The 14,026-nt window shown below is 45.1% G+C and overlaps 1 protein-coding gene across 1 annotated transcript in view; it reads left to right on the forward strand.

Annotated features, from left to right (window-relative positions):
• Positions 1 to 14,026, forward strand: part of SCAF8 (SR-related CTD associated factor 8) — a 218,910-nt gene that overhangs the window by 186,726 nt on the left and 18,158 nt on the right. The window contains exon 21 of the transcript XR_001918557.1: positions 6,819 to 6,900. The gene's annotated coding sequence lies outside the window, so the exon portion shown is untranslated. The remainder of the gene's footprint in view (positions 1 to 6,818; positions 6,901 to 14,026) is intronic.

Raw genomic sequence — 14,026 nt, forward strand, 5'->3', positions numbered from 1 at the left:
ATGCACGCTTCATGAAAATCACTTTAAAAAGAAAAAGAAAGACTTCCACAGATACAGAAAGCCAGCACAAGACAAGTGGATGGTTTAATGAATTACTGAAGTCAAAAACTTGACTCCTGCCCCCTGCAGTCCCATCTCAGACCCTCTTCTCCCCCAGGAAACCTCTCTTCTGAATTTCTGTGGTGACTGCTTTCCTGTGTCTAACTTTATTTTTTTAATTAAATGCTCTTTCTTTGTTGCTTTTGGTGCCCAACGCTATATGAAGCTCCTCAACCCAACAAGTCAGCCCCTTCATCACTCTTAGTTAAGGCAGCCATGGGCTGGGAGGAGGCAACATTCAGTAAGCCATCTTCTACCCAACCTTCTTTCTGGAACCATTCTCTATAGGCCCCTTCATAGTTCTGAGCCCCTTTGTATCCAGGGTTCCAGGTCAACTGCATGGCCTGTAAGCCCCGCCTGCCCATCCTACAGAAGAAAATGAGATTCTTGTCTTCCGGCTTTGGCTTCTCAGAGGAGTACAAAGCCTTGAACACAGCTGGCTCCATCTGCTGGGCACTTTCCAACCCTGCCCACCTCCACCGAGAGTGCTCTATGCGCTCCGAAGGCCACATGTTGGCCTAGACTGGCTCCCACGTCTCCCCTGCTGGTACCTCCAGCCATGGTGCGCACTGAAAATGTGAGTTTCAGGAACATGGCCCTGGCCTGCCCCCTGGGAGCAGGCTGTGTGTTTAACTTTTTAAAATTATTTTATATAAAATTATTATATAAAATATTATGTATTATATAAAATTTTATATTAAAATTATTTATATAAATAAGTTGGTTTTTTTGCTGCTCTGGGTCTTCTTGCTGCACACGAGCTTTCTCTAGTTGGAGCAAGAAGGGGCTACTCTCTAGCTGCAGTGTTTGGGCTTCTCACTGTGGTGGCTTCTCTTATTTAGGAGCACAAGCTCTAGAGTGCAGGCTTCAGTAAGTTGTGGCACATGGGCTTAGTTGCTCCATGGTATGTGGGATATTCCCATACTAGGGATTTAACCCATGTATCCTGCATTGGCAGGCAGATTCTTAACCCCTGGACCACCAGGGAAGTCCCTGTGTTTAACTTTTAATAGTTGTATCACTCAATTGTGCATCTCTAGATTCAAAAATTTGATCTTGCCTGTTTCAGTTCAGTTCAGTTGCTCAGTTGTGTCCGACTCTTTGCAACCCCATGGACTGCAACATGCCAGGCTTCCCTGTCCATCAACAACTGCCAGAGCCTACTCAAACTCATGTCCATCGCGACAGTGATACCATCCAACCATCTCATCCTCCATCGGCCCCTTCTCCTCCTGCCTTCATCTTTCCCATCATCAGAGTCTTTTCCAGTGAGTCAGTCAGCTCTTTGCTTCTGGTGGCCAAAATATTGGAGCTTCAGCTTCAGCATCAGTCCTTTCAATGAATATTCAGGACTGATTTCCTTTAGGATAGATGGTTTGGATCTCCTTGCAGTCCAAGGGACTCTCAAGAGTCTTCTACAACACCACAGTTCAAAAACATCAGTTCTTTGGCACTCAGCTTTCTTTATGGTCCAACTCTCACATCCATATATGACTACTGGGAAAACCATACCTTTGATTAGATGGACCTTTTTTGGTAATGTCTCTGCTTTTTAATATGCTATCTAGGTTGGTCATAGCTTTTCTTCCAAGGAGCAAGAGTCTTTTAATTTCATGACTGCAGTCACCATCTGCAGTGATTTTGGAGCCCCCCTAAATAAAGTCTGACACTGTTCCATTGTTTCCCCATTTATTTGCCATTAAGTGATGGGACTGGATGCCATGATCTTAGTTTTCTGAATGTTGAGTTTTAAGCCAACTTTTTCACTCTCCTCTTTCACTCTCTTGAAGAGGCTCTTTAGGTCTTCTTCACTTTCTGCCATAAGGATGGTATCATCTGCATATCTGAGGTTATTGATATTTCTCCCGGCAATCTTGATTCCAGCTTGTGCTTCACCCAGCCTGGCATTTCTCATGATGTACTCTGCATATAAGTTAAATAAGCAGGGTAACAATATACAGCCTTGACGTACTCCTTTCCTGATTTGGAACCAGTTTGTTGTCCCATGTCCAACAGTTCTAACTGTTGCTTCCTGACCTGCATACAGATTTCTCAGGAGGCAGGTCAGGTAGTCTGGTATTCCCATCCCTTTCAGAATTTTCCACAGTTGTTGTGATCCACACAGTCAAAGGCTTTGGTGTAGTCAATAAAGCAGAAATAGATGTTTTTCTTGAAGTCTTTGGCTTTTTTGATGATCCAGTTGATGTTGGCAATTTGACCTCTGGTTCCTTTGCCTTTTCTAAATCCAAAAATTTGATCTTGCCTGTTTAGAAATATTTAAAGTACCTTTTAATTTTTTAAAAACTGCAGATGCTTCCTTTAACTCCTTATAATTTATCTATTGAACGACCTTTAAGTAGGACTTTAAAGTATTTAAGCCAAATTCTACTAGCAACACATTCAATTACCTTGTGTAAGCTATGATTTTGAGATTTGTGTGTTTTTTTTTCAAACACAGTGGTAATACCTAATTTTAATTGAAATGTGGTAAAACCTAAAAACAGACATAATTTAAAATGCTAAGAAGCCAGAAAGTTGCATTTGAATCTATACTAGCGGTTGAAAGGTTGAGGTTATCTGGCTAATGTACAAGGGGAGCTTTTCGTTCTCTCATACCATTGATCTTGTGATGTGTGCTTATATACAGGATTCCAGGTGGTGCTAGTGGTAAAGAACCCACCTGCCAATGCAGGAGACATAAGAAAAGCAGGTTTGATCCCTGGGTCAGGAAGATCCCCTGGAGGACAGCATGGCAACCCACTCCAGTATTTTTGCCTGAAGAATCACATGGACAGAGGAGCCTGGTGGGCTACAGTCCAGAGGGTCGCAAAGAGTCGGACACAACTGAAGTGACTTAGCATGCATGCATGTGCTTATATAATCATTACATCACACAGCGAAAGTGAAAGTCACTCGGTTGTGTCCCACTCTTTGCGACCCCATGGACTGTCCATGGAATTCTCCAGGCCAGAATACTGGAGTGGGTAGCCTTTCCCTACTCCAGGGGATCTTCCCAACCCAGGGATCGAACCCAGGTCTCCCGCATTGCAGGCAGATTCTTTACCAGCTGAGCCACCAGGGAAGCCCTACGTCACATATGATTATCTCTATTCTAGGCAAAGAATAGAAAAACGGCTATGGCTGTGTAAGAAAAGCCCCGAACCAAAATCACGAGCAAGCTTGGAAGTTAAAGTGCGAGGGCTCTGGTGTGACGGGATCTGCCTTTCTGTTCTCGTTCTGCCACCATGGAATGCTGGCACGGCAACAGTTCTGCACCTGATTCTCACAGCCCATCCACACTTTTGTTATGAAAAATGAGTATTTATTAAACTCTCTACCTTATTATTAATCTTGATTCTGGAATCTTGTTTCTGGAAAATGTTAGTTAAATCTGAGTCTTTGGTGTAAAAAATAAAAAGGTGTGGAAAAAACACGTACTCTCGGGGTTCATCAAATATAATTTCATTTACTTGTGGGTACTAATATTTTGCATTTTTACCTGATAATAGTTTATTAGCTTTGGTAATAATAACTAAAATGGCAAATACTTGCAGACTAACTTTTAGTTCATGAGATGCTCTTTCTCATGAACTATCTGTCTTTTTATAGAATAAAACCATCCCACACAAAGTATCTCTTCTGCTTTCATCGTCTGCTAGTGTTCTCTCCTCAGCCGGTAGTGAAGAGAAACTTGTTAAAGTCATAGGTGTTGAGTGAAAAAACATAAATTATAAACATCTAGTCATTATCTTTCTATACATTTCTGGAGCTGTTTATTTTGTATAGTAGCCAATTCTTAAAATCATCACATAAGTCTGTACCATGAAAAATATGAGTTAAATAATGGATAATTAATCTTGACATAATCTCATGGTATTGCTTCTTAAAAAATATATATATGTAAAAACCATATGGCACCAGGATGACACTGAGAATTTAACTGCCGTCCTGAGCTGTCTTACTGCATCGTCACTTAAACCCACATGAGAGAGCTTTACAGTATGAGTCACTCAGGTTCCTCTACAGGAAGATCATTTTTCTCTTGCCTTGAGTCTGTACTCAGATACCATGTGGCCATCTGGTGGATTGCCACAAATCCTGGACCTGTAAGCACAGTATCTACGATACAGCTGAAGGAAACTGTATTAAAAGGAAAGAAAATCGAGTCACTGTTTTATCCTGATCAGAAAGGTCACAGTAACCTGTCGTCCCAAAGGAGGCACTATTCTTGAGAAGATTACAGTGGGATGGTGGGGGTTAAGAGACCTCCCAGCAGTTCCCACAGTTCTAGCAATTCAGGCTAGGTTTGGGTTCCATTTCCTTGAGGTTTAATCCCCTCTTCTGCCTCTGTTGGTGTTATTGGGCCTTTTGTGTCTCCATGGGTGCCATCTTCTTTTCCAGACTATGCAAGAGGGGGACCCCACTCTGTTTTCCTCTCTAGTCCTGGAAAATTCACACCACCCCTTCTCAAGCTCTTCCTAGCTCTGAGCATTAGCTGTGCACATCCCATCCTTAAGAGATGTGTCTTTCATGAGGAACCAAAATTGTCCCCAGCGAACTCTGGCACTAAGCGAAAATTAATCTGCGGGCAGACACTCCCTCTTGTTCACACTTACCATTCTGTATAGCCTTCTAATAGAGCACTTGTCACTTTGCTCTAGAACTTGAGAGCTTTCACATTTCCTCTCACCATCACCTGCAAAAGAAAATGTATTTTCCATTGCAAACCAGCACACAAAGATGTGTGTCTATGTATATGATTGATACAGAGATAGAGACATATATCCATGCAAGTTGCCTTACCTTGACTGCACGCTCTCTGATATCTTCCATTCTGTGCTATTCTCTTCTATGCTGTTTGTTTTTGTCTGTGCTGGGTCTTTGTTGCTGTATGTGGGCTTTCTCTGGTTGTAACGAGTGGGCGCTACTCTTCATTGCGGTGTTCGGGCTTCTCTTGTTAGCACAGACTCGAGAGTGTGGGCTCTGCAGGTGTGGTGTACAGACTTCGTTGCTCCTCTGCACGTGGGATCTTCCCAGACCAGGGATCGAATCTGGGTCCCCTGCATTGGCCGGCTGATTCTTAACCACTGGACCCCCAGGGAAGCCCCTATCTATTTATTCTGAGTGCTGATCAAGACCCATTAAACTGGTTTCATGATTCTGTCTGTTTGGGTCACACGTTGCTGTTGGAACCACATAGTTCTGGTTAATGTGCCTGACACCCCCGGCCCCATCCCTGCCAGATTCCGACCTCCCTGTGGGCAGAAGGCGAAGCTTGTCCCTTTCTCCTTTGCATACTGAGCATCCACCTTGGTGCCTGGCAGGTAGCAGATGCTCAGGTTAATATTAGTTGCACCAAAGAGCTCAGCCTCATTTGTAAAATCTGTGAAATGGAGAGGTGCCCAGGCATACCTGGGGGGCAGTTGTGAGAACAGAATGAGAGCATATATTTAAAGCGCGGAACACAGGGCCTAGTACCAACAGACGCTCAGTTAACACTTGCTTCTCTCTGACTTTCTAGAACTGGCTCTCTCTTTAACGGACTATCGGAACTGTGCTGCACTTTAAGTATAATGAGATGTTTGAATTCCTTTAGCCTAAGGCCTTCAGCCACTTGGGCATGCTGAGATTTTCCAAGATGCCATGAAGCCAGGGACAGATAGCCTTCAGGGAGCACAGTTTCTTTTGGGGTTTAGCACAGGCCAGGCCTTGGCTGGAAATAGGGAACAGTCACAGGGGTGAGTTGGTTTTGCCATCCCCTGTGCGTGCGTACTCAGTCGCTTCAGTCATGTCCAACTCTTTGCGACCCTATGGACTGTAGCCCCCCCCCCCCCCCAAGGCTCCTCTGTCCATTGAATTCTCCAGGCAAGAATACTGGAGTGGGTTGCACTGCCCTCCTTCAGGGGATTTTCCCAACCCAGGGATCAAACCCGTATCTCTTATGTCTCCTGCATTGGCAGGTGGGTCCTTTAACACTAATGCCACCTGGGAATCCCTTGCTATATCCTAGTGGGACTCATTTCTTCATAAAGAGTGGGACGAGCTCATTATTAGAGCTTTGTGGCAAAAATGAAAATGACTTCCACATTTAAAAAGACTATGCGTTTAAAATCAACGTGAAATTTAGAGTATTTTGTAACTCAGAGGTCTTCATAAGAACTATTGTATTAGAAAGACTATGCCTAAATAATGTCTGATGTAGCCGAAAGAGCTCTGATAGAAGAACTTCTGGTTTGATCCGCAGTAACTGGCCACTCGATTGTGAGTGGGGCAGCCTCTCTGGATCTTATTTCTTCATCTATGAAAGGAGACCCTGCTCCATTCCCAAAATCCTCTGATTACAAATATGGGCTTTCAAATCCATTTTACATTCACTGGGTCATATTAATCAACAGGGAGATAACATTTCCCTTTTCTCAGCTGCAGAGTCTGAATCAGACACAGTGCCTGCAACCTTTTCTCTCAATAATTGTTGCTTGCCACTCTCAGAAATGCCGAATGCTGCTTAGCTGACCTGATCACCAAAATGAAGTCAGATCATCTGATTTCTTCAGAGATAGAACTTCAAAAATCAGGCTTTTGTATGCATCACTACAGTAATAGTTTGTTCTAAATTGTACGTTACTTGGCCCATGAGATGTAACCTCTTCATTTAATGTGTTGTGAATTGATCATTCACGCATGAGTAATGTAATGAGCCACTTGCTGTTTTCTTCTAGGACAGAATGACTCGGAAGATAATGGAGCTTCGAAGTCTAGCAGGATATGAAGTCTTTCCTCTTCTGGTTTAAATTTAAGAAGGTCAGTAGTGAGTTTCTTTTGCTACCAGCTGGTACTTGCCCATCTTCCCCAGTTCTTAACAAGCAGGCTTCCCTGAAGGTAGCAGGGCGGTTAGGAACGCCTTTGCTGCATTGGTATGGAAGTCAGGATTTTTTCAGATATCTAGAAGTAAAATGCTCAGTGTGGAGAAGTTAGTGTGGCAGCGAAGTCCTGTGCCACCAGCTCCCTAATACAGAGCTTCTCTTTTGTTTCTTCGCAATACTACCCTCCCAGGTACTCCCCACCAAGGCTCTGATGCAAACGAAAATCAGATAATAAGTGACTCAGCTTGAAAGGTTAAGCTCCTCACCAGAAATGTCAAAAAGGACTCCATTACCTTTGTTGTTTTCAAAATGAACAGAGTCAGCTTCCACAGGGCACCAGGGTGGTGGCACGTTAGTTCTTATGTAAAGAAAAAAAAGGAGCTGGTGTCAGAAGCGGTCTTTTTCTGACTCATTTGCTCTCCATTTTTTGCTCCTGTTTGGCTGATTATGTTAACCTTCTGCTCAGTCTCCATGCCCTATCTAATTTTGCCACTTTCCACCTAAAATTAAATGCATGTCGAACCCTGTCACTGCTCTGAGCAGCCCTCTGTCTGATTAAACTCAGCCCCCCTGCCTGGCTTCCAAGGTTCTGTGGCCTGATATCCACCCCCATCCTCATCTCGCGATGCCCCTTGCTCACTCCTAGACCTGGTGGGTCTGTGTCTTTGCTCTTGGCTGTTCTCTGTCTGACATTATCTCCAGCCTCCTCCTCCCCTGACTGCATTGCAAGACAGGGATCAGCCCTTCTGGGCAGCCTTTCCGGGACCCCCACCCCCACCTCCATAGTGGGCGGCAGGCCTCTCCATGATCCCGTGGTCCCTGCACACACATCTCCATACCTACACTCACCACTTCATGTCCATTTAACAGTTTTACTTTTAAGTCATTTTTGCTGAAAATTCAGGGACTCTCCAGCGAGATCAGATTTCTGAAAGATGTACAAAAACATAGAAAGAGAAGGATGAATAACCAAGGGTGAACGTGAGAAGAGATTTAGGACAGCAGAAGCCTTAAATGAGCTTTGACTTGCAAAGATGCAAAAGCTGGTATTAATAGAAAAGACTTTTAAAACTATTTCTAGCCAAAATAAGAGAGAATAGCGAATAACAAGTGTCAGGCTGGAGAAACTGAGCATGAGCAGGCCACTATTTTTGTAGATATCACAGGGGGCATTTTAATGAGCAAAAGGGGCTGGACCCCTCCAGCCCTGAGAGGTTGATTCTATAAAACAGGTCAGTGATTCTATAAAAACAGATGTTGAAATTCTGCATGAGGTCCACACACATCCCAGGACGTGAGCTAGTAAGATAATTCTAGAGTTGGAAAGACAGCCTGCTGAAGAGTTATCAATAATTATTGCTTTCACCTAAAATGCTTAAAGCAGCTTTTAGAGTTAGTGAATTTATTCCCAGGACATGGTTTACACTCTGGGATGATCTGATTCATCAAGTGTGCACCATCGTTAGTGATAACGCTCTGCACTCAAACAGCCCCTTTCACCTGTGGATCCCAAAGACTTTTGTAAGCATTATTTAGTTCTCACACGTAACTCTGAATTCACCTGCACACTTGTGAAGTGGTTGTAAACAGTGTTACGACCTGGACAAAGCCAGATCACTGTGATGGCATCTCCCGGGTGTCCAGTTGTTGCTGGTGGCTGAGATACCTGAATGAACTCCAACCTCCTCCCACCATTGATGTCAGATGTTCTGACATTCAACTATCAAATAAGGTACAAAATTTGCAGGAAATTTCTTGACTTCTAATCAGCATTTGAGTTTGAGATAGGTATATCCCGTCTGGCTTTGTCTTGTGTTCTGTCCCCTTACACAAACTCACACACAAAGGCAGAGCTGTCTGGAAGGTTCTGGGACAAGACTGACCACTTTACTGTTGACTTACCATCTGCCCTGCCCCCCACCCCATGGCCCACCCGCTCCAGATCCAGTTAACACTTAACACCATTTAACTAGTTACAGGGAATTCCTCTGGGGTTGGAGATGAAGGGAAAAGCTTACCTCCCACCCCCTGTGGTTCTGACTGTGACACATTTTAATAGTTAAAAGCTAAAGAAAACCTGATGCCTTCATTTCCTCTCCATCTGTCCCTTCTTAACCCCCTACAGTCTAGCTTGCATCCTCTCCCCTCTTCTGAAGTCACTTTTTAAAAAGTCTTCAATGACCTCCTCGTGGAGTTCCACAAGGCATTTCTGGGGGTCGTTCCACTTGACCTCCCTGGTAATGCTACCCACCCTGCCCTCCTCCGAAGTCTCTTTTCTCTTGACCTCTGTGGCCCTGAGATCCCCACTTTCCTTTCCTCTCTCTGGCCGTTTCTCTTTCCTATTTGGAGGAAATCCATCATTCCTGTGGTCCCTGAGCATCTCTGAACCTCCTGTAGAATAACCCTTATCTCCCATGGGATAGAGATAGGGCTACCCCCTCCCAGACTGGAAAACCCAGAGACCACATTCTTTCCTCTTTTCCTCTGGTTTTCTATATCCAGTGGCTCCCAGAGGTCCTACTTTTCCTCTGAAGTAGCTCTTAGCACTCACTGCCTTCTTGGTTGGGCCTCAGCACCCAGAGCCTGGTCGCCCAGACTCTTTTAATCGTGTGCACTAACAAGATATGTTTGTACAATTCCCTCTTCCAGTTTTTGATGGTTTCCGTTTTACGTGCTGGACTGGGTGGCTTAAGGAGTAGAATTTTATCTTCTCACAGTTCTGGAGGCCAGAAGTCCAAGATGAAGGTGCCATCAGGGTTGGTTTCTGATGAGACTCTTCTGTCTTGTAGATGGCCACTTCCCTGTGTCCTCACATGGCCTCTTTGTGTTTGCAGAGAGAGACAGAGAGAAACAAAGAAAGACAGAAAGAGAGGAGAGACAGAGAGAGCAGAGAGAGAGAGGAAGGCCTGGTATCTCTTCTTCTCTTCTTCTTTCTTCTATCAAAATCAGGGTGAACACTTATGACCCTATTTAATCTTTATTACCTCCTTAAGGCCCCATATCCAACTGCAAGTCACATTGGAGCTTAGAACCTCGACATACAAATTTGGGGGTGATGCACAAGTCAGTCTGTAGTAGATATATTTTCTATTCAACTGGTATGTTTATTTAAAATATATAAAATATACTCCAAAAAAAGATGAGAATTTAAAAAGCAAGTACAAATATGAACTCTGCTGTTTTCTCCCCATATCCCAGGGCATCACCTCAGTGTGCCTGGGGTACACTCCGCCTGTTCAAAACCGCAGACCTGGGCAATGTCTGCAGTGTCCTGCCGGCTCAGTCCACGCCAGGCTTTCACATCCGCTTCCCCTCCAGCTCAGCCTCCGTATCAGCCTTTGTGAAACACTGGTTCCTTCTTCCCCCACTCCCTGTGAGAACAGTGGTACCCTGGGTTGCCCAGGAGAGGCCAGGCCACTGCCAGCATGAACCTCAGGGTCCTCCCCGTCCCAACACGACGTCTGCTTCAAGCCGTTCCTCTCACCGCCTCCCTTGGAACGCGCTTCCTCCTCCTCTGCAGGTCGGGGCCTCCAGCTCACATCCTCACCACACTCCCCGTTCACTCCCACCTGTTGTCTCTCCCTCCCTGGAGCTCCCTCCCATCCTCTGGTTCAGGGGCCCCTGCGGCTCAGCACTGTTACTTCCGCATGCACTGGCGCCATCTTTCCTCCTCGAATGGGTTACCGCCATCTTTCCTCCTCGAATGGATTACAGGCGCCAAGAGCTCTTGGAGGCTTCTTCTTGCAGGCTGCTTCTTCGTTTTACGTCCTCCGCTGAGCACAGCCTCTGAGCCTGTCCTCTGTCGCTGCAGTGCTTCTCTGTCCTCCTTCCAGGGGTGGTGGTTGGGCAGAGACCACCGTGCAGGCCTTGGAAGCAGCGACGCCATCTGACTTACTGATCACGGGTGTGTTTGTGGCCCAGATGTGTTTGGGGCAGACAGCTTAACACGATCGAGTTCCTAAACCTACTCCAGCTCAGCTTCTTGCCAATCGTATTTCCCAGAACTTAGTAATATAGTCTCCTAAAAATTTAATAGAAGAAAAGTTGGCTGCTTATTGAAAAGCAGACTCTTGACTGTCGACTCAGATTACCTTAAATTAATGTTGACGAATGCAAGATTTATTAAGAAAGCATCCCTCTGTTTAGTGCCCAGTGGGGTTCAGGACGTGCGTGTAAATCATTCAGATAACAATTTTCCTGGGTTGAGCACTTGGCATTCGCCCACCACAAGTCACCTATAAATAGTGCACCTATTCACAGATGGCAGAGCTGGGATGCTGGCAGTGAACACTCAGGAAAAGAATGGCTTTGAACTCTGGAAAGGCAGCAAGCCTGGAGCTGTTTCCAGATCTCGAATCCCCGTTTAAAACTCACCAGCTCATGCTAACCTGAGAATTTCAAACCAGTGCACTAAAGTGAAGATACCATCTCACTTCCTGAAGTTTATCTTTATGGCCCTGTGGCTGCGGTCCAGTTTCCAGATACGTGTTCGGGGGCCATGCCATTACTGGGATGAACGGCCTTGGAGACCTGTTAGCTGAAACTCACTCTTCTCTGTGCCGTGAATATGTGCTGGCTGCAAATTGATTTCCTGATCCCCTTGTGGGTCCGATTGCCCTGCAAATTGAATTGTTTAAGGTGTAAACTATGTGTTTTTTTCCCCTCATCCTCAAACTGAACTTGGCAGACTCAGTGTGTGTCATAATTGTGTTCAGAGTCCACAAGTCATTGCATAGTATGTGTTTCAACTATGAGGTTATTCAGGGTCCTGAACCAGGATTATCTCTCCAGCCTCTTTGAGTGATAGTTGGTTGCCAAGGATACTAACTGGCGCTGTGGGTGACACCCACTTAATCTGCAGAGACCATGCAGGTAACCTTCAGGCCACGTTGCTCAGATTAAAGTGTGGTTGTGGCTCTCCTCTAACGGTTCATTGTTGGCTTTTCCTCTTGGTTTCTTTTTACTTTTGCATAAGAGCTACCTGTGTCTATGATGTGGAAAGCAAAGGTCTGAGTTGGAGAGAGACGGACCTGGGAGAGGCTAGTGCTGGCCACAGGAATGCCTGCTTCATGAATATTTCTTTGAGATTTTTGAGCCTTTTCTTTTCACAAAAGACCCACAGAGAGGGATTTCCCTGATGATCCAGTTGTTAGGACTCTGCTTTTCCATGGTTGAGGGCTCCAGGTTCAGTCCTAGGTTTGGGGAACTAAGATCCTGCATACTGTGCGGTGAGGCCAAAAAACATTTTTTTCTTTCAAATAAAAATTAGGAAATAAAAAGAGAGACCTTCAGAGAAAGAAGGAGGGCACGGGAGGGGAGAGAGGAAGTGAAAGATCAAGAAAAGAAGAAAGAAAAAGCATGAAAGGAAAAGGAAGAAGGGAGAAAGAAAGCAGTCTCCCTGTGGGTCCCGTGTGGTTTCGTGACCCCGCCTCTCTGAGCAGAGTTTAACTTGGGACACAGCCTCCGCTCACAGCCTCCCTCCACTGTGGCTGCTGGCAGGGGCCGCGGGGACATCACAGATGGCACCGGGGAAGGATGTGAGGGCCGGCCTTCTCCCTTCCCCGGGCCCTGGGCTGAGGCCTGTGTGGGGAATACCCACGTGGGTTGCCAAGTCAAGCATTTTCATGGCCTGAGTCACACAGACAAGAGTTTTACTCTGTGAACACAGACCAGGCGAATGAAGAACCAAACGCCGGTCCCAGAAGGCAGGGCAGTGATCATTAAGTGCCATTCTGTGCGCTCAGGGTAACTGTCCACACCGTTCTTTGCTGGTTCTGTTCTGGACAAGGGCAACGCGCGCTTCCAAGGCCTTGTCAAGCATCAGGCCCCATCACTGTTTTCTTTCAACCCGGCTTTGAAGCCGGACGGTGCAAACCAGGATGGAGTTTGGAAAGTCTGTGTTCATTGCTGGGGCTTAATTAAAATACACTGAGCCTTGCAAAAGCTTGTGGTTTGGAGTAATGGAAACTTTAGGGAATCAGAAACAGAGAGTGATCCCTGGAAGAAAGGTCTGATTTTCTCCTGAAGCCTTGGGTTTCTTGCCATCCATTTCCTCCCAGACTTGTAGTTGACGCCTTCTTAAACATATGAATTATTTTTCTTTCTTTTTTTTTTTAAACATGTGAATAGTTTTTTAAAAATTTATTTTTAAATTGGAGTATAATTGCTTTACTTGTGTGCGTGCTAAGTCACTTTAGTCATGTCTGACTCTTTGTGACCCTGTGGACCGTAGCCCAGCGGGCTCGTCTGTCCATGGGATTCTCCAGGCAAGAATACTGGAGTGGTCGCCATGCCCTCCTTCAGGGATCTTCCCAGCCCAGGGATGGAAGCTGAGTTTCTTATGTCTCCTGCATTGCGGGTGGGGTTTTCACCACTAACACCACCTGGGAAGCCCCATAATTGCTTTACAATATTGTGCTTGTTTCTGCTGTTCAACAGTGTGAATCAGCCATATGATACATTATATCCCCTTCCTCTCGATGAATTATTTTTCTAGTAAGAGACTAACCAATTGTATTATCACAAGTAATCACTTATGTAGAAGAATTATCCAAATATTCATACTATTTCATATTCCCCTTCTGTTGGATTGATTTATAAATACATATTTATCACATACCTGTTATGTGCAGAGCAAGTGAGAGGTGCAAGGGGTACAATTGTGAGCACCGCTGGACCAGCCTGGCCTCTTTCCTCGTGGAGCTCCTTACAGCTTTCGGTGTCTTTTTATGTTAAGAGCGTGGCATTTAGCTTGGTCTTGAGAAGTGAACCTGACATTCACAAAGTGTCAGTTAGTTAAGAAAAAGAAATGACTTTGAATACAGACCTTGTCACCAACATACAGTTGTATATAACTGAATATATATCTCTAATAGTGATGACGTAGCAGTATTCTTCAAAGCACAATTTACACGTTTCTCCCACATATCAAACTTCATTTCAGCAGCTCTGTAAATCCGTCAGAGGGGGGATTTCCTTGGCTGTTGCTGAGAGGCGGGTCTTGACTGACCTCAGGCTCTGGAGAACAGTGCTTCTCAAAGTGATGCACTTTTTTGCATCGAAGT

Source organism: Capra hircus, chromosome 9 (assembly GCF_001704415.2).
Source record: "Capra hircus breed San Clemente chromosome 9, ASM170441v1, whole genome shotgun sequence".
Classification (NCBI taxonomy): domain Eukaryota; kingdom Metazoa; phylum Chordata; class Mammalia; order Artiodactyla; family Bovidae; genus Capra; species Capra hircus.